This window comes from Gopherus flavomarginatus, chromosome 6, assembly GCF_025201925.1.
Source record: "Gopherus flavomarginatus isolate rGopFla2 chromosome 6, rGopFla2.mat.asm, whole genome shotgun sequence".
Classification (NCBI taxonomy): domain Eukaryota; kingdom Metazoa; phylum Chordata; order Testudines; family Testudinidae; genus Gopherus; species Gopherus flavomarginatus.
The window spans coordinates 12,276,523-12,303,802 of NC_066622.1; the positions used below are offsets into that span (position 1 = coordinate 12,276,523).

General features: G+C 44.0%; 1 protein-coding gene across 1 annotated transcript in view; it reads left to right on the forward strand.

Annotated features, from left to right (window-relative positions):
- The window catches only part of GXYLT2 (glucoside xylosyltransferase 2), a 730,828-nt gene extending 709,366 nt beyond the window's left edge, over window positions 1-21,462 (forward strand). Inside the window, exon 9 of the transcript XR_007774962.1 lies at window positions 21,436-21,462. The gene's annotated coding sequence lies outside the window, so the exon portion shown is untranslated. The remainder of the gene's footprint in view (window positions 1-21,435) is intronic.
- The last annotated feature ends 5,818 nt before the right edge of the window (window positions 21,463-27,280 follow it).

A 27,280-nucleotide genomic window follows, 5' to 3' on the forward strand; every position in this document is an offset into this window, starting at 1 on the left:
AGAGATCCAAGGTGTTCTCACTACATGAGTGGGACGTGGGATGTGCAAAGGGAGTGGAACACCATATCAGGCTACAAGATCCCCGACCCTTCAGGGAGAGGTCTAGGAGGATTGCCCTCTCTGAGATGGAAGACGTGCGCCATCATCTTCAAGAGCTGATCGCAAATGGTATCATCACAGAGTCACGAAGCCCCTATGCCTCACCCATTGTGGTCGTTCGTAAGAAGAGTGGAAAAATCCGGATGTGTATTGACTACCGCACCCTAAACAGGCGCACTACGGTTGATCAGTACACCATGCCTCGAGTACAAGATGCCTTGGACTGTTTGCTGGGTAGTCAGTGGTTCTCTGTGTTGGATCTTCGGAGTGGATACTACCAGATCCCTCTGGGTGAAGAAGATAAGGAGAAGACAGCCTTCATCTGCCCATTAGGGTTTTATCAGTTCGAACGCATGCCCCAAGGGATTTCTGGAGCACCTGCCACATTTCAACGTCTTATGGAAAAAGTCGTGGGAGACATGAATTTACTGCAGGTGTTAGTTTACTTGGATGACCTGATTGTGTTTGGAAGAACCCTGGAGGAACATGAAGAAAGACTTCTTAAAGTGCTCGACAGGTTGGAGGCATACGGTTTGAAGCTTTCAATTGATAAATGCCAGTTCTGCCAAACCTCAGTGAAGTATGTAGGTCACATCGTGTCCCAAGAGGGTGTGAGTACTGACCCCGATAAAATAGAAGCACTCACTACCTGGCCACGTCCCATTAACTACAGAGAACTCAAGACGTTTCTTGGATTTAGTGGTTACTACCGCAGATTTGTGAAGAACTATGCTACGATTGTAAAACCTCTGAATGATCTTACCAGGGGATACCAGTCCAACAAGAACAAATCTAAGACCCAGAATAAGCGGAGGCCTCCAAAGCCGCCTTTGCAGAGACACTATGGCCCCTTCGAACCATTTGGGCCGCGGTGGGATGAAAGATGTGAGAGGGCTTTTCGGGAAATCATTACTCGCTTAACTCATGCTCCCGTCCTAGTCTTTGCTGACCCAAGCAAACCGTTTATCCTGCATACTGATGCCAGTTTGGAGGGTCTGGGAGCAGTACTGTATCAGGAAGTGGAAGGCAAACGCAAACCGGTAGCCTTTGCCAGCCGAGGACTGTCTGACAGTGAAACTCGCTACCCCATCCACAAGCTGGAGTTCTTGGCCTTGAAATGGGCCATCACTGAGAAATTCCGAGACTACTTGTACGGTGCTCAGTTCCAGGTGTGGACAGACAACAACCCACTGACCTATGTGTTAACAAGTGCTAAATTGGATGCTACAGGCCAGAGATGGGTGGCCGCCTTGGCTAGCTATGAGTTCAGCATTCAATACCGATCAGGGAGGAGCAATGTAGATGCAGATGCCTTGTCCAGACATCCGCAGGCACCTGATGTTGCTGTGATACCCACGGATGGCGTGAGAGCTATTTGCAGTGTGAGTCGCCGAGAGCCGGAGGCCCGTGAGAGCCTTCATGGATGTGTTGCTGAAGCTTTGGGCCTACCCCCTGAAGGCGTGCCTTCTGCTTCAGTGAACTACATTGCTTTGGACCAATCTCCCTTGCCCATGCTCAATACGGCTGACTGGCAAGAGGCCCAACTACAAGATGCTGACATTCGTGATACACTACTTGCCAAAAGAGGGGGGCGAGGCCCAGCTGAGGTTGTCCCACCTACCCCAGAGGGCAAACTACTATTGAGAGAATGGACCAAACTAAAACTGATTCAGGGAGTGCTACACCGCACGACCACAGACCCTCTACAAAAGCAACGGAATCAACTAGTGCTGCCAAAAGATTACAGAGCCCTGGCCATGAGGGCCCTGCATGATGACTTTGGACATTTAGGGATGGAGAGGACCCTGGAACTTATCCGCAGTAGATTCTATTGGCCACGGATGGCTGAAGATGTTCGCCGGAAATGTGAGACCTGCGCGCGATGTGTGCAAAGGAAAACTCTGCCCACGAGGGCTGCATATCTGAAGAACATCACCAGCAACAAACCTCTGGAGCTGGTTTGCATTGATTTCTTGTCTTTAGAAGTGGACAAGAGGAATATTGGGAACATCCTAGTAGTGACCGACCATTACACGCGATATGCGCAGGCATATCCCACACGTGATCAGAAGGCCACTACCGTCGCTCGAGTACTGTGGGAAAAATATTTCTCAGTTTATGGATTCCCAGCCCGGATACACTCGGATCAGGGACGAGACTTTGAGAGTCACCTTCTGAAGGAGGTGCTGAGGATAGCAGGAATTAAAAAGTCAAGGACAACGCCTTATCACCCACAGGGTGACCCTCAGCCAGAGAGGTTCAACCGAACCCTGTTAGATATGTTAGGGACTTTGCGGCCAGAGCAGAAGGCAACCTGGAGCCAACATGTCGCATTTCTAGTGCACGCCTACAACGCCACAAAGAACGACGCTACGGGAGTCACCCCATATCTCTTAATGTTTGGGCGAGAACCAAGATTACCCATAGACTTGTGCTTTGGTGTATCCGAGGATGGAGATAGCTATGAAACTCACCAGCAATATCTATCCCGTCTACGAGAAAAGCTGCGGGATGCTTATCACTTAGCTACATCTGCAGCTCAGAAGAATGCAGGCCGCAACAAACATCGATATGATGCTAGGGTACGTCTGCAAGAGCTCCAGCCAGGGGACAGAGTCCTGCTGAGAAATTTGGGTATTGCTGGCAAACACAAGATAGCTGACAGATGGAAGGCAATACCTTACTTAGTGATGGAAAAGCTAGGAGACCTGCCGGTCTACAAGATAAAACCTGAAGAGGGTCCAGGGCAGACCAAAACCGTGCATAGAAACCTTTTGCTCCCTGTGGGAGAATTGGTAAGCAGCCCTTATGAGGTGGACCACAACAGGGCAACTGGGCAGAACAAAGGTGCTGTACCAAAGCCGCCTTCCAATGAGTTTATTTGCATAGACACGCCTACCCTATCCCAGATTGCTGAGCGGTGGGACTGCTTGGTGACAAATGACTCACCCTCAGTTGGGTGGTACTTGCTAGACAAGGGTCATGGGTTCCAAAACCCAGTGAAGTAGAGAGGCTGGGGACAGGTATCTGTGCCTGGTGGTGCAGGCGCCTTGTGGAGCCAGAAGCACCAGTTGCACCCCCTCCTCTCTCCACTGTGGAATGTCAGAGTTGATTTTTTTATTCCCTCAAGAATCTAAATACAGGTTGCTGAGCTGAATGCACTTTGGGCTAATGGCGCACTAGCACTGGGGCTCCCCCACTAAGAGCTGAGATCACTAAGAGTTGAAATCACAAAAAAGCTGAAATGACTTAGCTGAGAGCACTGAGCATTGTGCTAGCTAGTGGGGGAGCCTGAAGATATGCTGTGGAACAGAGCAGCTGGCGGAGTGGAGCAGTTGCGGGGGCGGCTGGAGCGGATCACGGGACAGCTGGTGGCAGCAGAGCGGAGTAGCTGCGGGACGGGTGGAGCGGCCCACAGAGTGAGCAGAGCCGAGCAGTTTTGCAGAGCAGCTCATGGAGCAGAGCAGCTGGTGGAGCGGAGCAGTTCCTGAGGACGGCTGGAGGAGCAGAGTGGAGCGGCTGGTGAAGCGGAGCAGTTCGTGGAGAAGGCGGAAGCAGAACCCACGGAGAGGCAGGGCAGTTGGCCCTGGACCACGTAAGGTGCCCCTTTCTACCCAGGCTGGGGGGAGGGACCTCTACAGATAGACTCTCGAACTCTGGGGTGGCATTGACCAGAGACTTTTGGGTTGTTGGACTTTGGGGTGATTGGACTTAAAACCCTAAGCGGAAAAAGGACAGTGCCAAACGTACTTGGAGGTGGGTTTTTGTTTATGGTTTGTGTTATAACCCTGTTTGTGGTGTTTCTCCAATGGGATGCCGCATTGATTCCTTCCTTTATTAAAAAAGATTTTGCTACACTCAGACTCCGTGCTTGCGAGAGGGGAAGTATTGCCTCCTAGAGGCGCCCAGGGGGGTGTGGTATGTGAGTGTCCCAGGTCACTGGGTGGGGGCTCGAGCCGGTTATGCATTGTGTTACTGAAACGGAACCCCTGGATACTGAACCCGGCCCTTGTTGCTGCCAACTAGAGGGGCAGAAGGGTTACACCTCTATTTAAGAAAAGAAAAAAATGTGATCCGGCAAACTACAGACCCATTAGTTTCTCCTCAATTGTATGCACATCTTAGAGCAAATTTTGAAAGAGAGAGTAATTAATGACATAGAGGTAAATGGTAATTGGGATAAAATACAACATGGTTTTACAAAAGGTAGATCATACCAGGCCAAACTGATCTCTTTCTTTGAGAAGATCACTGATTTTCCAGACAGAGGAAATGCAGTAGATCTGATCTATCTGGATTTCAATAAAGTATTTGATACAGTTCCACATGGGAAATCATTAGTTAAATTGGAGAAGATGGGGCTTAGTAAGAGAATTAAAAGGTGGGTAAGGAACTGGTTGAAGGGGAGACTACAAGGGGTCATACTGAAAGGTGAACTGTCAGGCTGGAGGGAGGTTACTAGTGGCATTTCTCAGTGATCAGTCTTGGGACCAATTGTGTTTAACATTTTCATAAATGACTGTGGCACAAAAAAGTGGGAGTGTGCTAATAAAATTTGCAATTGACACAAGGTGGGGAGATATTGCTAATATGGTAAAGGACAGACTATCGTACAAGAAGGTTTGGATGCCATGCAAACTGGAGTAATAGAAATGGGATGAATTTAATAGTGCAAAGTTATCCATTTAGGGACTAAGAAGAGGAATTTTTGTTATAAGCTGGGGACTTAACAGTTGGAAGTGCTAGAGGAGGAGGAAGACCTGGCCAATCACAGGATGACTGTGAGCTGCCAATGTTATGCGGCTGTGAAAAAGGGTAGTGTAATCCTAGGATGCACCAGGCGAAGTATTTCCAGTACAGATAAGGAAGTGTTACTGCCATTGTACAATGCACTCGTGAGACATCATCTGGAATACTGTGTGCAATTCTGGTCTCCCATGGTTAAGAAAGATGAATTCAAACTGGAACAGGTGCAGAGAAGGGCTACTAGCATAATCAGCAGATCCCATTTTACGAGAGGAGTCTTAAGGAGCTTGACTTCTTTAGCCTACCAAAACGAAGGATGAGGGGAGATATAATTGTTCTCTATAAATACATGAGAGGACTAAACACCAGGGAGGATGAGGAGTTTTTTATGTTAAAGGCCAATGTTGGCACAAGAACAAAGATATAAACTGGCCATTTGGCCAAACTAAACCAGTTTAGGCTTGAAGTTCGATGAAGGTTTCTAAACATCAGAGGAGTGAAGTTCTGAAACAGCCTTCAAGAGGAGACGGGGGCAAAAAACCTAACTTTGTTTCAAGACTGAGCTTGATAAATTTATGGAGGGGATGGTACAATGAGGTTGCCTACAACAGCATATTGCCCATCCATGACTGCTCTTAGCAAATATGTTTAAAAGCTGGAGCTGGGACGCTAGATGGAGAGGCCTCTGAATTGCTACAGATAATTCTTTCCCAGGTAGCTGTCTGGTGAGTCTTACCCATGTGCTCAGAGTCTAACTGATCATATTTGGCATTGGGAAGAAATTCTCTTCTAGGTCAGATTGGCAGAGACCCTGGGTTTTTTTTGTTTGTTTTGTTTTGTTTTGTGCCTTCCTCTACAGTATGGAGAACAGGTCACTTGCTAGTTTGAACTAGAGTAAATGGCAGATTCTTTGTAACTTGAAGTCTTTAAATCAAGAATTAAAGACTTCTGTAACTCAGACAGAGGTTTGAGGCCTATTTCAGGAGTGAGTGGGTGAAGTTCTGTGGCCTGTGGTGTGCAGCAGTCAAACAAGATGATCATGATGGTCCCTTTTGGCCTTAAAGTTCATGAATCTATATTCAAGACTTTCTGTAGGCTCAGAACTCCACAGTTGGGGAGGGTGTGGAAGTGATAGTGCTGAGGCATGCATCATCTCTCCCTGCCCCTAGTGAAAATGCTGAAGCAAGATTTCCTTCCCCACTGAGGAGCCCTTAACCACCTTAAGTCATTGGAGCCACTAGGAGATCAGGCAGTGTCCAAGAGGGCCAGGACTGGGGCCTTGCTCAGAGCCAATTCAAGGGGAGAGGTCCTGTCCCTGGCTGGCCCTGTGAATCTGGTCAACCTCTCAAGATCTGTGGGAGCCACAGGACTTGGGGCCTGTCTCCCGTTCTTCTGCAGGGGATATGTGTGTATGCTAATGAAGCTGTACTGTTTTGAGCACTCCCTCCCTGAAATGGGACTGAGGCATGGGAGCTCATGCTCACCCACACCAAGGACCGCTGTGGGAGAGTGCCGGTCTCGTTGTGCTGTACATTTGTCCCTGCCCCCTCAGTCAATCATGAGATTCACATGTGAAACCATCACAAAGAGTGGATTTTACACGCTCCAGTCCCTCCTTGGGAGAGACGCATTAAATGTCCTCAATGCACGTAAAACTTATGGTGAATAGAAGGAAATGGTGCCAGCAGGAAATGATGGTTTAACCTATGAATCCAAGAACAATGACAAACACCCCCCCAAAAGAAGACCAGCCCAAATGCCAGTTGTACTCATGTGCAGAGTTATTCACCTGCCTCCAGCTCATCAATGCAGGCTAACAGTATGGGCTATTAAGCTTACATATGCTGGCCACATATTAATTTACTTAGGAAAAAATGGGAAGGCGCTATCTGGACTGGCCATTTACATCACCTCGCTTCCTGATTTTATTTCATTCTGACAGACTACCCTGCACAGAACAATACCAACAGCCCAAATCAGACCCTGTGTGAACTGGGTGTGACTCCATCGCTATCATTTACACCATGTCCAAATTTGGTCCTCCCTGGACTGAATCCAATTTTGCATGAATGCCACACACTGTACTTGCCGTCTGGATGACATAGAATTGTTTTCTGGGAAAGGGACTATAGAAACTGTTAGCAGCATCACCAGCTGAAATTCATTATATATCATTTAAAATGATAGACAGTTGGCATTTCTTTATTTTGGCACCTTGTCTAATTTATGGGGTGTAAAGCAATTTAACAGTGAGCAGCACTGAAATGAGAGAACACTATCTTACACTTGAAAATTCAGTGCTATACACAGCTAGTTCCAGCTGGGAAAGGCACTATCAATTCCTTCCCCAGCTGTAATGAAAAACATAATTGTTGTGGCAAGTGACTTAGTTACAGTCCAAAGAGTTTGCCAACTCATGAGTGGAGCAACTTGGTCAGTGCCTGAATTATCCAGTGAATCATTCAGATTTTAATTGGGTGCAAGCATTTAATAGCCTCATACATTTATGTAAATATCGTATAAACAGAAACCAGCCCCAGTAATCGGCGGTATCAGGAGTCGTTACGATTAGATCACATTTACAGTTGACCAACTAATTGCCTGAATTCGTTTACTGAATAACATACAGCTCCGAGCACTCCACATGTACAATGCACTACGACATTTAAAATATTCTCTCTTTACACTAGCTTTAGTTGCATCCCCTTTCACATTCCCACACCCCCTGACCGGCACACAAGAGCTCTTCTCCACTGATCTCCCCCTGCCTGGGTGTAACAGGGAGGGTTAGCTGCTCATATGGCTCCCTTACTCCAAAAGTCTCATGTAAAGTCACTGGTGGGTTGTGGATCTGCACGTGGGAACGGTGTGGAGCGGGCACCAGACGGGACAGGGCATTCAACCCTGCTTCCACAACTCTGCAGGAAATCTGCTGGAAGGCTAATGCAGCCCGAGCATCTCCTCCATGTTGTGCAGCCACACTTGAGGTGGCAGTTCCAGGGGGAAGAGAAAGGGGAGGAGTTCCTGCTAACATGTCTCTACTGGACCTGTGCTACTAGGGGGCCAGAGGAGGCCAGAGGGCACCAGCACTGAGGCAGAGGCAACAGGGCCAAGGTAATCCACATGGCGCTATCAGTGGATTTGGGGCACCAATCTCTTGCCCATTCCACAGAAGGGAGCAACTGTGGGCAGAGCAGAAATTCCAAATGGCAAACCTCATAGCAGGTTTCTTCCCCCTCAGCCACCTCCCTGCAAGTTTTCCCACAGAGGACTGATTTAGCCTTTGGAGTGTTCTGATTTTAGGAGAGATTTGGACCCTAATCATGCAAAGCCTTGGACTCTGATCTTCAAATCAAGTCTCTCTCCCCCCCCACCCAACCTCCTCCTCCCCTGAACTCTGCCAGCAAGAAACAGGCCACTGGACTTCATAGGATTCTGACTCACATGAGTAAGGCTTTGCAGAATCAGGCATCTTATTTTAATGTTTCCATTGATCATTTTGAATACAATGAGACCTAACTGTCAATAATGAGTGCAGACCTGGGCTTCATTAATAGCTGTATGACTGAAAATGAGCATGTAAATTTGAAACTGGAAGCAGGGACTGTAGCAAAGGCCAGGACAGTAAAACACACAGTTACCCCCACAGAAATAACTCTGTTCTTTGTGTGTTTAAAAATAGCCCCACAAAACCTAATCCCTAATCTGGTGGAGATAATCCCAGCATATGACATAAATGCATATTCTATCATGGCCACAGATGGTTCAAAACAAGAGTTACTCCTGCCAAAGTCTACTAGAACAAACACCTGTTGGGCCCCCATCAAAAGCAGGGCCGCCCGGGGGGAGGGGAGGGGCGGGGCGGGGCAAGTGGGGCAATTTGCCTCAGGGGCCCTGTGAGCCCTGGCCTGGTGGTGGTCCGGGTCTTCAGCAACATTTTGGCGGTGAGGAGCCCTTCATTCGCTCCAGGTCTTCAGCGGCATTTCGGCGGCAGGGAGCCCTTCAGTTGCTCTGGGTCTTTGGCGGCATTTAGGTGGCAGGGGGCTCTTCAGGCGCTCCGGGTCTTTAGCAGCAGGGGGCCCTTCAGTGCTGCTGAAGACATAGAGCAACTGAAGGGCCCCCTGCCACTGAAATGCTGCCGAAGACCCGGACCACCGCCGGGTGAATACAAGTGCCACAGCTCCCCCACTTTGTCCCAGGCCCCCGAATCCTCTGAGCAGCCCTGATCAAAAGAGCTGCCATTCTTACATTGGCCTAATGATAATGACAAGCAACACACTTACACACAGGAAACAAATTGGTGCCCATAAATAAATTTAAATCCTATTATCCCCTGAAATTCCAAGTAAGTGGCAGACAATAGCATAGTTGTGCAGAGCTGCCTCTACTGTTTCTGTTCAGCCTTCCAGCAAACGATGCTGCAGGACAGGCAGTGCAAGACAAAACAGATCCAGAAATCAGATTGGATGCGAGAACAATTTCACCCAGGAGTAACTTGAAGACCTTTCTCTTACTTCAGGCCCTTTGTGGGGACATTTCATTCTACTGCTTAAAATCAGAACTGAAGCATCAATCTAAGGCCAGATTTTACCAAATGGCTTTGAAGGAGAAAGAAATTAAGGGCTGTGTTACATCTGATACACACCAGCCTGCGAGAGGGACTGGGTGAGGCCATAGAATAGATCCCAGGTTGGAGGGGAGGCCATGCCTTGCTGCGCTATCCCTTATATGAGGGTGCAACATGCTCCCTGCCTAATGGCTGCACAGCCCAGGGGGAAGGGGGGAGCTCCAGGAGGCCAATTACTTCAGGATCTCGCAGGCATTGAGAAGCACACTCACTGCTCTGCTTCTTAGAATGCTCTTCCGAGTGCCCAGCCAGCATTAGCAAGTGTTTCATTAGCAATGAGTGAAGCTGAATGCAGGTTAAGTTGAAGAACTGGAACTGTATTAAAACATGTAGCTGTGTTGCTTCCAGCCTAACCCTGCACATTCCTAATTTTCCTGAAATAACAGTCCTTGCAGGGTGTGTGGGTCCTCTGACTCTAGTTCACCGACCATGATGCTGTGGGGGCATGGCCCATCTGTCCATCCCTGCGCTCCATAGGTGCCTAGTACCCCGGCAGACCTTGGGAGGGAGCAGTCTCTGCAGTTAGGAGAGCAAACAGGGATCTGGCCCCTAAGGAAGAGGTAAGGAAAGCTGCTTTTGACCTCATATGCTGTACATTGTCTGGACCACAGAAGCAATGGAAGCAAAAAAAAAAAAAAAAGCCAACTGCAGGCTAGAGAAAAAAGATGCCACAATATTAACTAGATCTGTTCTCTAGATAAGCGACAACTTCATCTCTCTTCCCACTGAGTCATTCAAAAGGGACACTGCCAAGTGGCTTAGGTAGTGAATTTGATCTCCCTCACTGAACTGTGTTATAATCTGGTGGAGATAAATTGTCATAAACTGATTAAGAACCTTAGGGTCTGGCCTATGGAGAATGAGTTCTGGATTTCTATTTTTTTTCCTTTAAATATATCATGTTCGTAATAAAACTAGCCCACGAATGTTTTACCATTTTTGCATTGCTATGTCACAAGCAACCTTCCAGACAGTATGGGTTGTTCAAGTGAAGATGTAAATGTAAAATATTGCATTATTATTTGAGCCTTACAGAGCCTTTGACAGACAGCCTTGTAAGCAACAGCTGGCTAGTTAGGATCCTGTTCTGAAATGAAATCCCAGGCAGGAACTTTCGTTCTCCAAACTTTTCACTGTCTCCTAGGTGGCTTGCCAAGGGTGTCATCACGCCCATGGAGCTAAATATAGATGCTCAAGTGGATATTCATATTCATAATTGCATTTATAATGTGGATTGCTAAACAAGGAATAATAAATGACTCTAGCAAATATGATGCAAAAAATTTGGCTTAGATGTGAAATATGGATGAATTATTCAGCATTTCTGCCCCTATTTATGGTACCTAATTTAGAAGCTACGATATAATAAAAGTAAGCAAATTATATTTTCCAATTTCTTTTATTTTTTTTTGTAGTGGGCTCAAATTCATTTCTAGGGACTAAGTGCACAATGGAGTCCTCTGATCTCTCTCCCCCCCTTATTACAGCTGTATTATCTATTTCATTTCATAAAGAAATTCCACAGAGTATGGGCCAGATTTTACCACTCTGAGAAAGCCCAGAAAGCCCAGAATCTGAATCTGAGTTGTCCCATTCATTTCAGAGAGTCTACTTACAGAGTAAGATACTACTCAGTGTAAGAAAAGGCAATATTTTTGCTAGCCTATTTGTGTGCTTTAATGAAAAAAATATATTTTCACTTATAGATAGCCTCTTATTTTTTAAATAAATCAGTATGTTTTCTGTTTACTGTCAGCGTATGGCTTATCGTAAGATACAGAGCAACAGAGTTCATCCTTTTCAATTAAATTGCCTCAAACCACTTAAGGAATAACAATTATAGCTCAAAATTAGCTATCCTCTGTAACGGACTCAAGGAAATCATGGCTGGGATCTCATTCCTGGACTGTGTGTTACTGTACACACATTGTAATGACAGGCTTCAGAGTGCAGCTGTGTTAGTCTGTATCCACAAAAAGAACAGGAGTACTTGTGGCATCTTAAGAGACTAACAAATTTATTTCAGCATAAGCTTTCGTGGGCTACAGCATCCGAAGAAGTGGGCTGTAGCCCACGAAAGCTTATGCTGAAATAAATTTGTTAGGGCTTGGCTACACTCGAAACTCCGGAGCGCTGCCGCGGCAGCGCTTTGAAGTGCAAGTGTGGTAACGGTGCCAGCGCTAGGAGAGAGCTCTCCCAGCACTGCAGGTACTCCATCGCCCCTTGGGGATTAGTTTACAGCGCTGGGAGCCGCATTTCCAGTGCTGGGGCACTGTTTACACTGGCACTTTACAGCGCTGTAACTTGCTGCTGTCAGGGGGGTGTTTTTTCACACCCCTGAGCGAGAAAGCTGCAGTGCTGTAAAGCGCCAGTGTAGCCAAGGCCTTAGTCTCTAAGGTGCCACAAGTACTCCTGTTCCTTTTTACATTGTAATGAGTATTTAGTATTTGTGTTTTGGTTACACATGTAACCAAAAGATGGTCCCTGCTCCAAAGAGTTACTTTTGCAGTCGACTTTGCTGCTGTTTTCCCTGAGATTAGTGGTACCTATTTGCTGGATTCCAAACTCTTTCTTACAGGTCTGATTCTATCCTCTCTTACACCGATATAACTCCATTGACTTTAGTGTACTTACTCCCAGGGGCGGCTCCAGGCCCCAGCATGCCAAGCATGTGTTTGGGGCGGCAAGCTGTGATGGGCGCTCTGCCGGCGTCACGGGGGCAGCAGGGAGGGTGACTTTTGCGGCTTTCCTGCAGGAGGTCAGCTGGTCCCGTGGCTTTGGTGGACCTCCCGCAGGCGTGCCTGTGGAGGATCTGCTGGTTCCGCCACTTCTGGACCTCTCGCAGGCACGGGACCAGCTGACCTCCCGCAGGCAAGCCGCCAACCGCAGTCTACCTGCCGTGCTTGGCGCTACGGAATGCCTAGAACTGCCCCTGGTTACTCCTGATTTATATCAGCATCAGGAGAGAATTACTCTCTAGTTCTCCAGTTTCTCTGAATTTTCCTGCTGCTTGAAACCCTTTCCTGCTTGCTCAGAGCTTCAGCCTCCACCCTTGTTGACGGTATTGGGAGATGCCAATTTACCTATAAAGCTCAGCAGAAAATGCCTTATTTAGATACATGGTTGCCTGAGATCATGAACACATGGAGAAGAAAACTAAATACCAGTTGGGTTTTCCCCCTATGTTGCAATGCTTCTATAGTATTATGCAAATTAGTAAGCCTCAACTGCAGTAATTGCAGTGCTATTTAAATCAACAGGTAGCATTAACAATCTCTGGCGTTTGCTCGCGCTAGGCAATGGATGCTGTAATTCGTATGGTCTTGAAACTGCTAACTGTTACTCATGTGAGGAACCTTCCAGCTGACTCTTCATTCAGTACCTACCTGGGAGCTGAGTGGTTTTGAAAATTTGGTCCTAAGTGTTAAGGGAACTGAAGTCAACGAGACTAACCCGCAGTATGGGCCCTATATAACTTACTTACGCTATGAGCTGCCCAAACTACAAATGGGTACCACGTGCTCCACAGAGACTCAACTACTGTAACTATTATATAAACCAATCTGAAAAACCCAAACTGCGCATATTTATAACTGAATGATTCAATATGATCATTTTCAGAACTATCTGAGTTGCTTGGATACAAATTAAGAACAACACACTCATACTGCATCGCGTACAAGCTATGGAACTGGTTCTGAGGCCCCTTACCAGGGGCGGCTCTAGGCACCAGCAAGCCAAGCGCATGCTTGGGGCGGCTAGCCACTGGGGGGCACTCTGCCACTCGCCGCGAGGGCTGCAGGCAGGCTGCCTTCAGCGGCATGCCTGCGAAGGGTCTGCTGGTCTCGAGGCTTCGGGACCAGCGGACCCTCTGCAGGCAAGCCGTCAAAGGCAGCCTGCCTGCCATGCTTAGGGTGGCAAAATGTCTAGAGCCGCCCCTGCCACTTACTCAGGTGAGTAGACTGAATCCAGAGGAGTATCCCCTAAATTCAAAGGACAGATTGCCTAGGACTACCGTTTTGCAGGATCAGGTTCTATGTCTTTTTTTGTAGTAGATTTAGAACTAATAACACAGCTATCTGTTTTGCATTGTAGCTGTCATTTTCATATTGGTGGTGTAGTTTATGGAGAGCTTTGACATAAGCACTGTAATTGATGTGTTTATGACAAAGAATTGTAGCATTCCGCGCCTCTGGGTATTAGCACAGCTTCCGAACAGCAATTCTCTAACATTTCCATTTACTTCTTCCACTCTGAGATTTATCTTGTTCATTTGCCTCCTTAAATGTCACAACTAGTGTGCCTTCTGAATGAAGGCTATTTTACCTAACAGAGATTTAACTAAGAAGCCTAAAAGTGAATGCTCAGGGAAATAAAAGCCCAGCCTGACGCTAATGCTTTTCAACTGTATCAAGTGGCTCCAACACTAATTTTCTGATGTTGTGTCATAAGGTATTTTAATGGGGTGTAGCTCGGCAGTGTTTCGGGACAGGTGCCAAACTGAGGTCTCAGAGTGACCAAGCCATGGAATCTCAGTTTCACAACTTAATGCTGAGGGGTTTTTGAGCCTTTGGAATAGCAAGAAATAGAAATCTGTGAAGATGAGATTTTACAAACCCTCCACATAAAATACTATTTTTGCTTTGAGGGCCCAGGATAACTTGGAGGCCGGAAGGCTTGGGGAAGAGGGGTCAGAAGGAAGCACTACATATAGAGATGAACTAGAAGCAAAGTGCTTCAATAAAACAAACCCTTCTGCCAGCTGATGTCACCTGGGTTCAGTTTTCTAGGAGTTTTCATAAAGGCTCAGATCAGCTCTTTAGAGAAAGATCATTAGTGCTCAGGACCCTCAACACTATTTTTACGACCAGCAAAGCACTCCCAGCAGAAAGCGGGCACTTTTCGCCCCGTCTCGTAGTTTTTTTTCTAGGCTCCCTTGCCCAGCTCTGTCTGACAGAAGTCTAGCATATTTGACGTCAATGTCTTGTCCTTGCATTTCCCAACAAGGTCAATTGTAGTGTATTGTCCCCAAACTCACAATATGGCTGTACTTTAGCCAAAATGTCCCAAACTGTCACATAACTAAAATGCAGGTGAGGCGTGGTTCATCCGTACAGTGCCTCATGCTCACCAACAGAAGCCATCAGAGAGTTCCCTCCCCAGTGTTCCCCTGCCTATCTGCAGCCCTGGGCTGTTCTTCTCCCATTTCACTAATAGGTGACAGTGGCGAGCTCTTTATTCTGAAAGGCCACAGGGTTTCCACAGTTGTTTGGAATCCAAACCTGGATCCAGCTCTGGATTTTACAGCAGGACCTGGTGGCTATAAGGGACTCGGCCCTAATATGAACAATATCCCAATTGTTGTACTGTTGAAATCAAGATCTGACTATTGTGCCAGTGGTCCATGACTAATGAATTAGATTTCAGATTTGAAACTGACACACTGCTTTACACCATTTTTACACCAACTATTAGTGCCTTGGTAGCCCCATCTAGACCATCCTCTTTAAGCTCATGAGTGCGTAAGATACAGAGCACTTTGTCAGGCCTAATAGATGCCCAAAGAATACTTACATGTTAGAACAAGACCATCAGGAACAAAGCAATTATAGGAAAAGTTGCACCCCTTCCTCAGTGCGGAGATGAAATGGAGTTGAACAACTAGTGCCTCAAGAAACAAAAACTTTGTGGGCTATGAGAGTCTTGCATCACATGAAAGAGAGCCAAGAGTAAGAATCCAGTCAATAAAGTATCTTGAGAGAATTCAGTTAACAGTCTTCCTACATTCAATGAACTATTCAAGTATGTAAACAAAATAGATGAAAAATTTTCCCATCTCCAGAGAAACCCAACTAATATCAATTCTAAGTAAATGGTTTTCATTGATCAAACAACATAAAGCTTTTGCTTAGCAGCTTTAATCCTGCATATATTTGCATCATTTTTCAAAAAGTGTCTGTAAAGGTGAATGACAATCCTGGCTGGTAATACCTTATAATGAGAAGTGTTAGTAGATCCATTTGCACATACTAATATCTCATTTGCATATGTGAATAGTCATTCAGTTGCACATATACAAACACATGTCGGCCTCAGCCTTTAACTTTCTGAAAAACAAGGCCATGAATGACCACTGGTAGTTAAGGCCTTAGTTTTCATGTTTCATCTCAAAGATGGCATGTCTGCTGGTAGTGTCTCCACGCTGGGACACTGGATTGATACTGCTTCAGAGGGAAGAATATCACCTCCAATCAACCCTGCCAATATCATCCGCATGAAGTTTTGTACAGCACAGTGCTCCTACCCAAACCAGAAATGTGTTAGTTTTAGGGCTGTCAATTAATCGCAGTTAATTCACACGATTAACTCAAAAAATTAATTGCGATAAAAAAAATTAATCACAATTATTCGCAGCTTTAATTGCACCATTAAACAATAAAATACCAATTGAAATTTATTAAAGATTTTGGACGTTTTTCTACATTTTCAATACACTTCTACCCCAATATAATGCAACCTGATACCACGTGAATTCGGCTATAATGTGGTAAAGTAGTGCTCCAGCGGGTGGGGCTGCACACACTGGCGGATCAAAGCAAGTTCAATATAACGCAGTTTCACCTATAAAGCGGTAAAAATTTTTTGCTCCCAAGGACAGCATTATATTGGGGTAGAGTTGAATATTGACTTCACTTACAACACAGAATACAAAGTATACAGTGCTCACTTTATATTATTTTTATTACAAATATGTGCACTGTAAAAATGATAAAAGAAATAGTATTTTTCAATTCACCTCATACAGGTACCATAGTGCAATCTCTTTATCGTGACAGCGCAACTTACAAAGGTAGATTATTTTTTGTTACATAACTGCCCTCAAAAACAAAACAATGTAAAACTTTAGAGACTATAAGTTCTCCTTCTTGTGCAGCCAATTGCTAAGAGAAACAAATTTGTTTACATTTACGGGAGATACTGCTGCCCACTTCTTATTTACAATGTCGCCTGAAAGTGAGAACAGATATTCTCATGGCACTTTTGTAGCCAGCATTGCAAGGTATTTACGTGCCAGATATGCTAAACATTTGTATGTCACTTCATGCTTTGGCCATGATTCCAGAGGACATGCTTCCATGCTGTTGACGCTTGTTAAAAAATAATGCGTTAATTAAATTTGTAACTGAACCCTTGGGGGAGAATTGTATGTCTCCTGCTCTGTGTTTTACCCACAGTCTACCACATATTTCATGTTATAGCAGTCTCAGATGATGCCCCATCATGTTGTTCATTTTAAGAACACTTTCACTGCAGATTTGACAAAATGCAAAGAAGGTACCAATGTGAGATTTCTAAAGATAGCTACAGTTTAAGAATCTGAAGTGCCTTCCAAAACCTGAGAGGGATGGGGTGTGGAACAAGCTTTCAGAAGTCTTTAAAGAGCAACGCTCCAATGCGGAAACCACAGAACCCGAACCACCAAAAGAGAAAATCCACCTTCTGCTGATGACAACTGACTCAGATGGTGAAAATGAACACGCATTGGTCTGCACTGCTTTGGATCGTTATCAAGCAGGACCCATCATCAGCATGGACACATATCCTCTGGAATGGTAGTTGAAGCATGAAGGGACATATGAATCTTTAGCGCATCTTACACATAAATATCTTGCAACGCCGGCTATAACAGTGCCCTATGAATGCCTGTTCTCACTTTCAGGTGACAATGTAAACAAGAAGCAGGCAGCATTTTCTACTGGAAATGTAAACAAATTTGTTCGTCTGCTCAATTGGCTGAACAAGAAATAGGACTGAGTGGACTTGTAGGCTCTAAAGTTTTACACTGTTTTATTTTTGTATGCAGCTATTTTTTGTACATAACTCTACATTTGTAAGTTCAACTTTCAGGATAAAGAAATTGTACTATGGTACTTGTATTTTGTGAATTGAAAAATACTATTTCTTATATTTTTACAGTGCAAATATTTATAATAAAAATAAAAATAAAGTGAGCACTATACACTTTGTATTCTGTGTTATAATTGAAATCAATATAATTGAAAAAGTGGAAAACATGCAAAAAATTTATATCAGTGGTATTCTATTATTGTTTAATAGTGTGATTAAGTGCACAATTAATCACAATTTTTTTTAATCACACAATTAATCACAATTAATTTTTTTAATTGCTCGACAGCCCTAGTTAGTTTTGAAGAAAACAATGCCAGTAAAAATTGCTATTTCTGTGGTATTGTGGTGTCTCTACATCTATTTGGAAGACTCTTACATGCCAGGAGCACACAACCATGAATTTCTAGTTCACAAAGGAGCAAAAGGGGGAGCAGGATGCTTGCCTTTTTTGCTGGAATTGACATGTGTGTATTGGACTCTACCAAGGAAGTTGGTTATTTCTAGTAATAATATTAGAAATATTGGTCAGTTGCCATGAACAGAATATACAACAATCCAATTAAAGGATTAATATGCTTTCATGATGAATAAAACCAACTTCTCCTGGACTTTTAGAAAAGCAAAAGTCCCTTTTGCCTAGTGCTGTTTCTTAAGTTTCCAGTATAAATATGGTGATTTTTCTAAACTTGAAAACCAACACAAGGAAATACTTTGTTGCACAAGAGACACATAGCCTGTGGGACTAATTGCCAAAAGACAGTAGTAAGACAAACAATTTAATAAGATTAAAAGGAGAGTAGATAAGGAGAACATCCACAGTTACATTAATAAAGAATTTTTAAAAGACCCCAAAGTTTGAAAGGGATATAAACCTTCATGCTTCTGCGCGTAGGTCAGCCTCTTACTGTGGGGGATGGGAAACTCCTTTTGTGCCCACATTGGTTTTTGCATCTTCAGGTGACGCAATTTGGTATTGGTCATTGTCAGGGCCAGCTCCAGGCCTCAGCGCGCCAAGCGCGTGCTTGGGGCGGCATGCCGCAGGGGGCGCTCTGGGAGGGTGGCAGGCGGCTCTTGTGGAGCTCCCGCGGGCGTCCTTGTGGAGGGTCCACTGGTCCCGTGGCTCCGGTGGAGCATCCGCAAGCATGCCTGCAGGAGGTCCACCGGAGCCGCGGGACTGGCGAGCTGCAGAGGGCCCCCCTTGGCATGCCACCGTGCTTGGGGCAACGAAATGGCTAAAGCCGGCCCCGGTCATTGTCGGAGAGAGGCCATTCAAATAGTCAGGCCAGTATTTTGATCCACTCTGGCTATTCCTATATTTTGAAATTCTCAAAAACAGAAGAAGATTTATTAAAATAACCATCATGCCCCCAAAACAGTCATAGAAGATGCAGAAATTTTCTTTTTTGTCATGAACATTTTGGCAAAGTAAAAACATATTAAATTGTCTAAAGTTATGCAGCAAGTGGATGCTACAGAAATGGTTAAAGCTGCATAGGGAAATCTCAATAGATATTTACTGGGTCTCTTATTTTCTATTAAGGGCTCCCCCCACCCTACCACCCTACCTCTCAGCAACATTCCAGTAGTACGGTAAAAGAAGAGATGGAAAATGTAGAGCTGTAATACCTACACGTAAGATCACACTTTGACGGACACCTGTTTAAATGCATAACAATAACTGGGAACTATAAAAGACTGTGGGATATATTCAAAGGTAGAATAAAACAGACTAAAATTCAAACAAGGAAAATCCAGCCTTTGTGCAGGTGAAAGATAAAGTACTTTCCATGTACAACCAGAGGCTTTTGAGTGATCAGGGAAGCTGGCTAAATCTTTGGGAAAAGATTCTAAGAGCTGCAGGATATAGATAGTATCAAAGAGGTAGGTCTTAGGAGGGGTCTCCCCTCAGGATTGATCAAAGAGAAAAACACTAGCACTGCAGGAGAACGTTCAAAGTAGTCCACTATCAGTGTGGGCTACTGCAAAGGTAGCTATCAGTGTGGGATGTCCAACAGACGAACAAGGGTAGAAGCATCACTTTGGCTAACTGCCACAGTTCCTGGAGTAACCACAGGTAATCAGGGAGCCTCCACAGGTGCAACGTTTAACCCCCCCCCCAAATTCCTATTTAAATTAGAATGATCAATCCCAGTGGCATCTGGGAGGAGAGGGAAATGAAAAGCCACTCACTTGTTTAGGTGTCTCATAGTGTAACTGCATATAAAAAAATAGCTAAGGGCAACATTCTGGCTTCAGACACATGAGGAGAGCTCCCACTGACTTCAGTGGGAGTTGTTTCTGTGTGTATCCAGAGCCAGGAGATGATTTAAAATATATAATGCATTTGGAAATGCATATGAGAACCCCCTTTTTTTCCCCAGCTGTTCTTCTGATGAACACCAGCAGCACTGAGCCAATGCAAGGTGGGAGGCTACAAGTTTCAGTTCTAGCATTTTAAAATCTGTTTTATCCCTTTTTAAAGACCGTTCCTTGTAACAGCAGAAGAGAAAGGAACACAGACAAGAGTCATCAATAGTAAAAGTTTGGGTGAGCTTCTCAGCCTATGTAAATCAGCATAACTCTCCTGAGTAAGATGAAGGGCTAAAGCCCCAATTCATACCAGATGAGGATCTGGCCCCAAAGCTTTAATACATATTCTTACTGTGCAAGTTTTATATGAGTTTTATAGAACTTAGCCCAGCACAGCACAACGAATGAAATGCAAGGCTGAGGAGCTTTGAACACAGCCTGTTTTTCTAATGTAGGGGTCAGCAACCTTTCAGAAGTGGTGTGCCGAGTCTTAATTTATTCACTCTAATTTAAGGTTTCGCGTGCCAGTCATACATGTTAACGTTTTTAGAAGGTCTCTTTCTATAAGTCTATAATATAGAACTAAACTATTGTTGTATGCAAAGTAAAGAAGGTTTTTAAAATGTTCAAGAAGCTTCATTTAAAATTAAATTAAAATGCAGAGTCCCTGGACTGATGGCCAGGACCTAGGCAGTGTGAGTGCCACTGAAAATCAGCTCGTGTGTCACCTTCGGCACCTGTGCCATAGGTTGCCTACCCTGTTCTAATGTATCGGAGAGTCATTTCTGCTAAAATTCACAACGTTTGATACTTTAAATTGGATTATGGATAAAAAGTACCTATTAAGGAGGGATTGTTCTGTTGAGGCTTTTTGGATTAAGATTGTTAAATTACAGACTACTTTTCTGGCTTTAACTATAGCGCTCTGTACTGGGATTATATTACAGACTGATATGTTATGAGGGGCAGGGCCCAGACTACTACTTGGCCTGCTAAAACTGGCGCTAAAGGTGTTAAAGCTGCATCTCCGCTAGGAAAAATGGTCTTGTAGAAGTTTGGGTTCAGCTAGGATGTGTTAATTAAGCCCAGCCTAAACTCAGTTCGTTTTCTAGTCAAGGCAAGGTCTAAAACTAATGCTCAATCCACCACGGTCCTCACTAATGGCTCAGTCCAATCAAGTTCTTCTTCACTCAACTCTACTGGGCCTGATTCTCTAGGGCCTTTTCCATGTGTCATTAGCTACTCCTGTGCAAAGTGAGGGCAATATGCTATCAAACTGGATTTATAGTGTTTTACCCTCATGTTGCATCAGGTATAAATGACTAAGCAAGGTGGTGGGGGAATCAGGCTGACTCAGATGAACAAGGCCTGATTATGTTGGGCTAGATTGTAACCAGGTTACTGTCGGTGAGACAGCCCAAGGAACTACATATAAGTTTATGGAGAGGATGATATGATGGGATAGCCTAATTTTGGCGATTAATTTGGCAATTGATCTTTGATTATCAGCAGGTAAGTATGCCCAGTGGTCTGTGATGGGATGTTAGATAGGGTGGGAATCTGAATTACTACAGAGAATTCTTTCCTGGGTGTCTGGCTGGTGAGTCTTGCCCACATGCTCAGGGTTTAACTGATCGCCATATTTGGGGTCAGGAAGGAATTTTCCTCCAAAGCAGATTGGCAGAGGCCCTGGAGGTTTTTCGCCTTCCTCTGCAGCATGGGGCATGGGTCACTTACTGGAGGATTCTCTGCAGCTTGAGGTCTTCAAATTATAATTTGAGGACTTCAGTAACTCAGACATAGGCTAAGGGTTTCCTACAGGAGTGGATGGGTGAGATTCTGTGGCCTGTGTTGTGCAGGAGGTCAGACTAGATGATCATAATGGTCCCTTCTGACCTTAAAGTCTATGAGTCTATGTAACTGCTCCCCAATAGCATTACGTGATTTAAAATCTGGATACTAATTAATAGTTTCCGTGTAGCCCCTGTTGAAGAGTTGAAAGCTTTCAGCACCTGTCAGGATTGGGATTTAAACAAGGTACTTCCTCTTCAGGAAGAATACTGGAAAATTCAGGGATCAAACATTAAAATAAATAAAAACAGCATATGCAATGATAATAATTAGGTTAATATTATAGGCAATTATCAGTGCTTAGGTTTCAAAGCATAAACTGATTACCAGTTAGGGTGGGGAAAAATTTACGTCTCTGACGTAGTATTACCAATGCCATTGCAGAATGCGGGGGAAGAGGGCAGGGAGTATGTCTTTCTGATGAAGCATTTGGCTTTGACTCAGCAGGGAACTGGCCTCTTGCAATTTGAAAATTGCTGTATTTCTATATGAGCTTTTCCTTGCTGCAAAACAGCCAGGTAAAACGTAATACTATAATAGTTCTTTTTTCTTTGCCTTATGGATGTATTATCCATCTCAGACAAAAGACTGCATCTAAGTTAAATACACTGCAACTATTTAGATATATTTGGACATGTACTTTTGTGCAGAATGTATAATTGCATTTACCTCCCTGCAATAAAAAAATGGTAAAGGTGAAAAAAATTACATGTATACAGTATTTTGCTCTTTGTCACATAATGTAGTGTAGGAGAGATTCTTGAGATAAAAGGGTAACATAAAAAGGCCAAACTGAGCACTTACATTTGCTTTACAGTGAGAGCAAATAAGAATGAGATTTGGACAAACTCACTTCAACCATTTTCTCCTTTCTTTTCTTTAGTTTCTTCTTAGTGACTATAACATTTATAGAACACTTTCATGACAAAAGAAATGTGTAAAATATGGAGAAAAGGGAAAATTGGATGAAGTGATCAGATACAAGCATTACAAAAAAGTAGGTATACAGCATTTCAGAGAATGTTTTCCCTCCTTAAAATACAGACACCCCTAATTTAATAAACCCCAATAACCATTTATAATCCAGCACAAGTGTAACCAAACCAAAACCTTCATTTCATAGGCCCCAATTCAGCAAAGCTTTTAAGCACGTGCTCAACACCATCTCTGTACTGCAATGCACTTAAGCAAGTGCTTAACTTTAAATCTGTGAGACTTAAGCACAAGTCTAAAGGTAAGCAGGGTCTTAAGTGCTTTACTGAATAGCAATGAGCTGCTGAATCAGGGCCATACTGAATTAGGAAATGTGTCATCTTATTGATATTGATACACTAGGCTAATGTTAGACATCTACTGCAAACAGCTAATAAATTAGCCTCTTTGACCATTTCAAGTGCACAACAAATTTCCTGCTGGGAGCTCCCTTTTCCATCCCTGCCTTCCCACTTGTCTTCCTGCCTTTCATCCTCTCTAACACCTTTTTTTCTTTTTCCTGTCACTAGCTCTGTCTTTAATCTACTCTGAACCTCCAATGGCTTCGTCTGACCTCGGTCCCACCCAGATATTTACTTCTCTGGACTCTGCCAACTCTTGAAATATTTGGTGGTTTTCATCCAGCCTCAGCTCTGTGTGACTCTGCGAGAACCTCAGCTTTGACCTTTTTGAAGAAGATACGTTTGTAGTCCTCACAGTCATGGGAGAAGTGCAAACCCAGCGCACCCAAAAGGCTCAAAACTCAGAATGCAAATAACAAGAACCTATCATTCATTATTTAAAGGAAAAAAATGATGATTTTTCAATCAGTCTCATGATTTCTGGGGGGAGACATGATTTTGGATCACTTAGGATTGGCCATATGGTTCATCCTTAGCCTGTCTGAAACCATCCCCTTAGAATACAAGTGCATTCTAGTTTCTTCCTCTATATCTTGACTAAGCTGGCCTTTTACTTCAGTTTTACAGAATCAGTACACACAGCCTCAGACTGGCCTGAAGGTGCTGAGCACTTTCAGAGGGGTGAAGTCCTACTGAATGAGAGTTAATGAAGTTCAGTTCCTCCACCACCAGGGGCGCTCAAGCTCTTGAAAGGAAGAACCATATATTGCAAACCTTTTCTCGTGCAGATAGTCTTTACTCCAAGGAGACTGAGTAGTCCCATTGACTTATATAAAACTATTTATATGAGTAAGGAGTATATTCACATGAGTCAAATGTTTCAGGAATGACTTAAATCTAATTATAACCAGACTTTGGAAACATCCACTATGAGATTATGCTTCTGTATATCAGGCAATGGCAATTTTAGAAAGAGATTAAGTCAACAGAGATATGCCAGTGCTATTAGACAAGCATTATCTCAGTCTATCATACTTCCCTTGTGCTGAAGGTTATAACTCTTCTGCAACTGTAAACTATCATGTGCAGTTCCCCTATAAATCCCCTATCTGGACTATGCTTCTCGGGTCCTAATTTGGCTAATTAAAACATCTATTATCAATTCACAAACTTGGACTAATGTAAAGTGGAGGATTGAAGTAGATTTACTTTAATAATGGGTTGCATTTAAATGATAGCTTCTTATCCAAATGTTCTTCTTGTACTGCAACATTGGCTTGAATGTTGTTTTTGCACTACCAAAGGAGAGTGAGGAAACAATGACTGTATATAAGCTTGAATAAGTTCAGAAAACAATACAATGCAGGCATATGCACCTATCTGTGAGCTATAGGATAACGTTCTACATTTGATGGACATTTGATGGACATAATCCACTTATTTTCCTTTGAACCAGCAAGGCTAGAGCCACAAAGACAGCCACTTAAAGTCCCAAATTTAGATCCTCAGAATCCCTGTGCAGCTGCCAGGTATCCGTGTAGGTGACTGAAACCCTATGGCACCTAAGTCTTCACACGTAAAGCCCCCTAAACTTCTGCTGATGCACATGAGCAAAGCTGCCTGTGGCTCTATCTACATTACAAGTGCTACAGCAGTACCGCACTGCAGCCATGTGGCTGTAGTGAAGACACCGTCTACAGCAGAGGAAGGGGGTTTTCCACTGTTTTAGTAAATTCATCCCCTCAAGAAGTGGAGAGAAGAATGTTTCCGTTGATTTAGCATTGTCTATACCAGGGCTGAGGTTGGATTAATTATATCTCTCCAGGGCCTGAACTTTTTGGTGTAGACCAGACCTAAGTCCTGACACTGAAAAGCAGCTCAGTGCCTCAGCCTTGGCAGGTGCTTTAACTTAGGTGTTCCCCCGGCTGTCTTGCCTACAGGGCCTAATCTGGTAGGATTCCCAGAGGCTGTCTACCAGATTGGGCCCTGCACCAAACACAGCTCAGGTCGTGGCACTGACCTCTCCTCCCACATATCCAATAGCCCTGTCATTTGAGCACTCAGCTGGAATGTGGGGGACTGAGATTTAAATGCTCACTTTGCCTGGTTCGGAGCAGGGACTGAAACCTGGGTCTCCCAGGCGAATGTGCCAACTACCAGGCTATAGAGTCTTGCCTAGCTTTCTCTCTGGCCCAATGAAATATTTAAGTATTTTATACAACGTGGAACAGCTTCCACAGGAGCGATTGAGCAGAATACCAATGGGGAGGATGTCACCTGGCTTAGGTGCCGAATTTGAGGAGATAATTCACAGCGATGAATCCTGACAGAAATAGGTGACTCCCTCTAGCCTAGAGTTAGGTGCCTAAGTCCCTTTGATGAGTGGGGCTTAGGCCACAACCCTCTCCATAGTTTCCTACTGGCTATTTTAGGTGACTCTCTGCTCAGCTTGCTGGCTTCTGCGAATCTCATTCTCAGGTGCCTAACCCTCCCCATGCTTTGTATAGGGAGTCTGGGCACCTAACTCAGGGCTGTGGATTCCACTAGGTGGCAGGGTGCCTAAAATTAGATTTTCAAACTCTTAGGCCTAACTTTGCTTTATGAATGTAGCCCACACTGTTGACAGCCAGAATGAAATAGTTTTAACTGGGGAGATTACGGGGTTTCAGTATATTTTTGAAAGATGAAAGGCAATATATGGCATGAATGAATTTTCTGGGCTAGCTCCTGACCTTCACGGGACCTTTGGCAAATTTGTGTCTGCTAAAGATTCGGTCTTTTGACTGAATTTGTATATTATTTCAGCCATTTGCATGATTATCAGTTGCCAGATGCTCCCCTACCTGTGTGACGTCCCCTCAGATTTTCCACTTGAATATTCCTCTCCCTCCATCCCACGTCCCCTAAATGAAAGGTGGATGTAGCTTCATTCCCCTCCAACTAAAAATGAGAGAAGGGTTTGCTCCCTAAAAGCCACAGATGTCCTCCAAACCAGCACCATATTTGCCCTGTGCCTCTTCTCTTTTCCCTGTTCCCCTGCTGTAGTTCCACTGTCATAAGCTTCCCTATTGTCTATTACCTTCCAAAGCATTGCTGAGTGTGGGTGGGTAGGAAATAGACTCATTGTGTGACCCACATACACCAGGATTCTCATGGGATGAAGAAATGATCGTAGAAAAGCACTGACCATGGTCCATGCAGAGTCTAAGCCTTGTGAAAGTGGAAGAGGAATGATTTTATAGAGTGGGTACACCATGCAAAACTGCTGCTCGTTGCTACTCTTTGCTTGCAGCGGCCAAGGGGAGAGCTCTCCGCCTTTGCTTCCTGCCATTTCTGTGCATTTAAATGGAGACTTTCATTCCCTGTTCATCCCCTAATGCACATAATCAGTCTTTCAAAGATGCTTGATTTCTGTTTGATTCTTAATTATTCTAATAGTTAAGGCAATTAACTTGTTTTAATTGTTCCTTCTTAATAAGATGTGGCAATTAGAATATCTTTTATATTACCCCTCATTGTAATTTTAATTTGATTTCATAATCTTATGATCCTTCTCAGCTTCCATATCCTTCCTGTAGAAACCTTTTGTCTTTGATTTCTTTCTATTTGTCTATTCCCATCCCTCACCCACCACGGTGCCAGTAAACGTTCCTTGCTAGGATACATTCCTAAGAATCCTGGTTGGAGTTATAATTACTCTTTCATTTAGTGCAGTGGTTATAGGATTAAAAATAATATAAAAACGATGCATGTAAACTGTACTCACTTTGTGAAAGTGCCTAAACAAATGGCCCAGTTCTGTTTCTATTGACGTCAACTACTTAGCTGAAGAACAGGCTCCCTGTGTTGGCTTGTAGGCAGTGCATCAGAAAATGGCTTTGGTGGATTAGTCGTCTAGCTTGTCTAATTTTCGCCCATCACTGCCCCAAATTACATTCATAGACCAATATGAATGCACAATATGAGCCATATTCTGATACTTTTAATCACTTTGAATAGTGCTTTATTCTTGGAAGAGTCCCAGCGAAATCAGTTAGATTACTCACAGAACAAGGTATGAGTAGGAGTATCTGGCTCTCAGTGACCGTTACATCTGTTTTAACTGCACAGTTGGGCAAAGTGCTCAGGAAGGAAACTTTTCACTTCATTAATCTGAAATACGTGAAGGGCTCAAATGTTTGGATTTGCCAAGTATTAGACCCACAATAGGTGTCCTGAGGCATCCAAACAGCTATAACACCTAAGAAAATATTAACAAATCATGGATTCTTTAAATTGCATCGTTTATGTCTCTTCTGGCCAATGAGGAAAACTCAGCCAAACTCAACATTTCTTCTTGAGTTCTGTACAGACGTTTTAGATCCTCTCATTGCAAAGTATCAATATACATAGCCCATAAGTC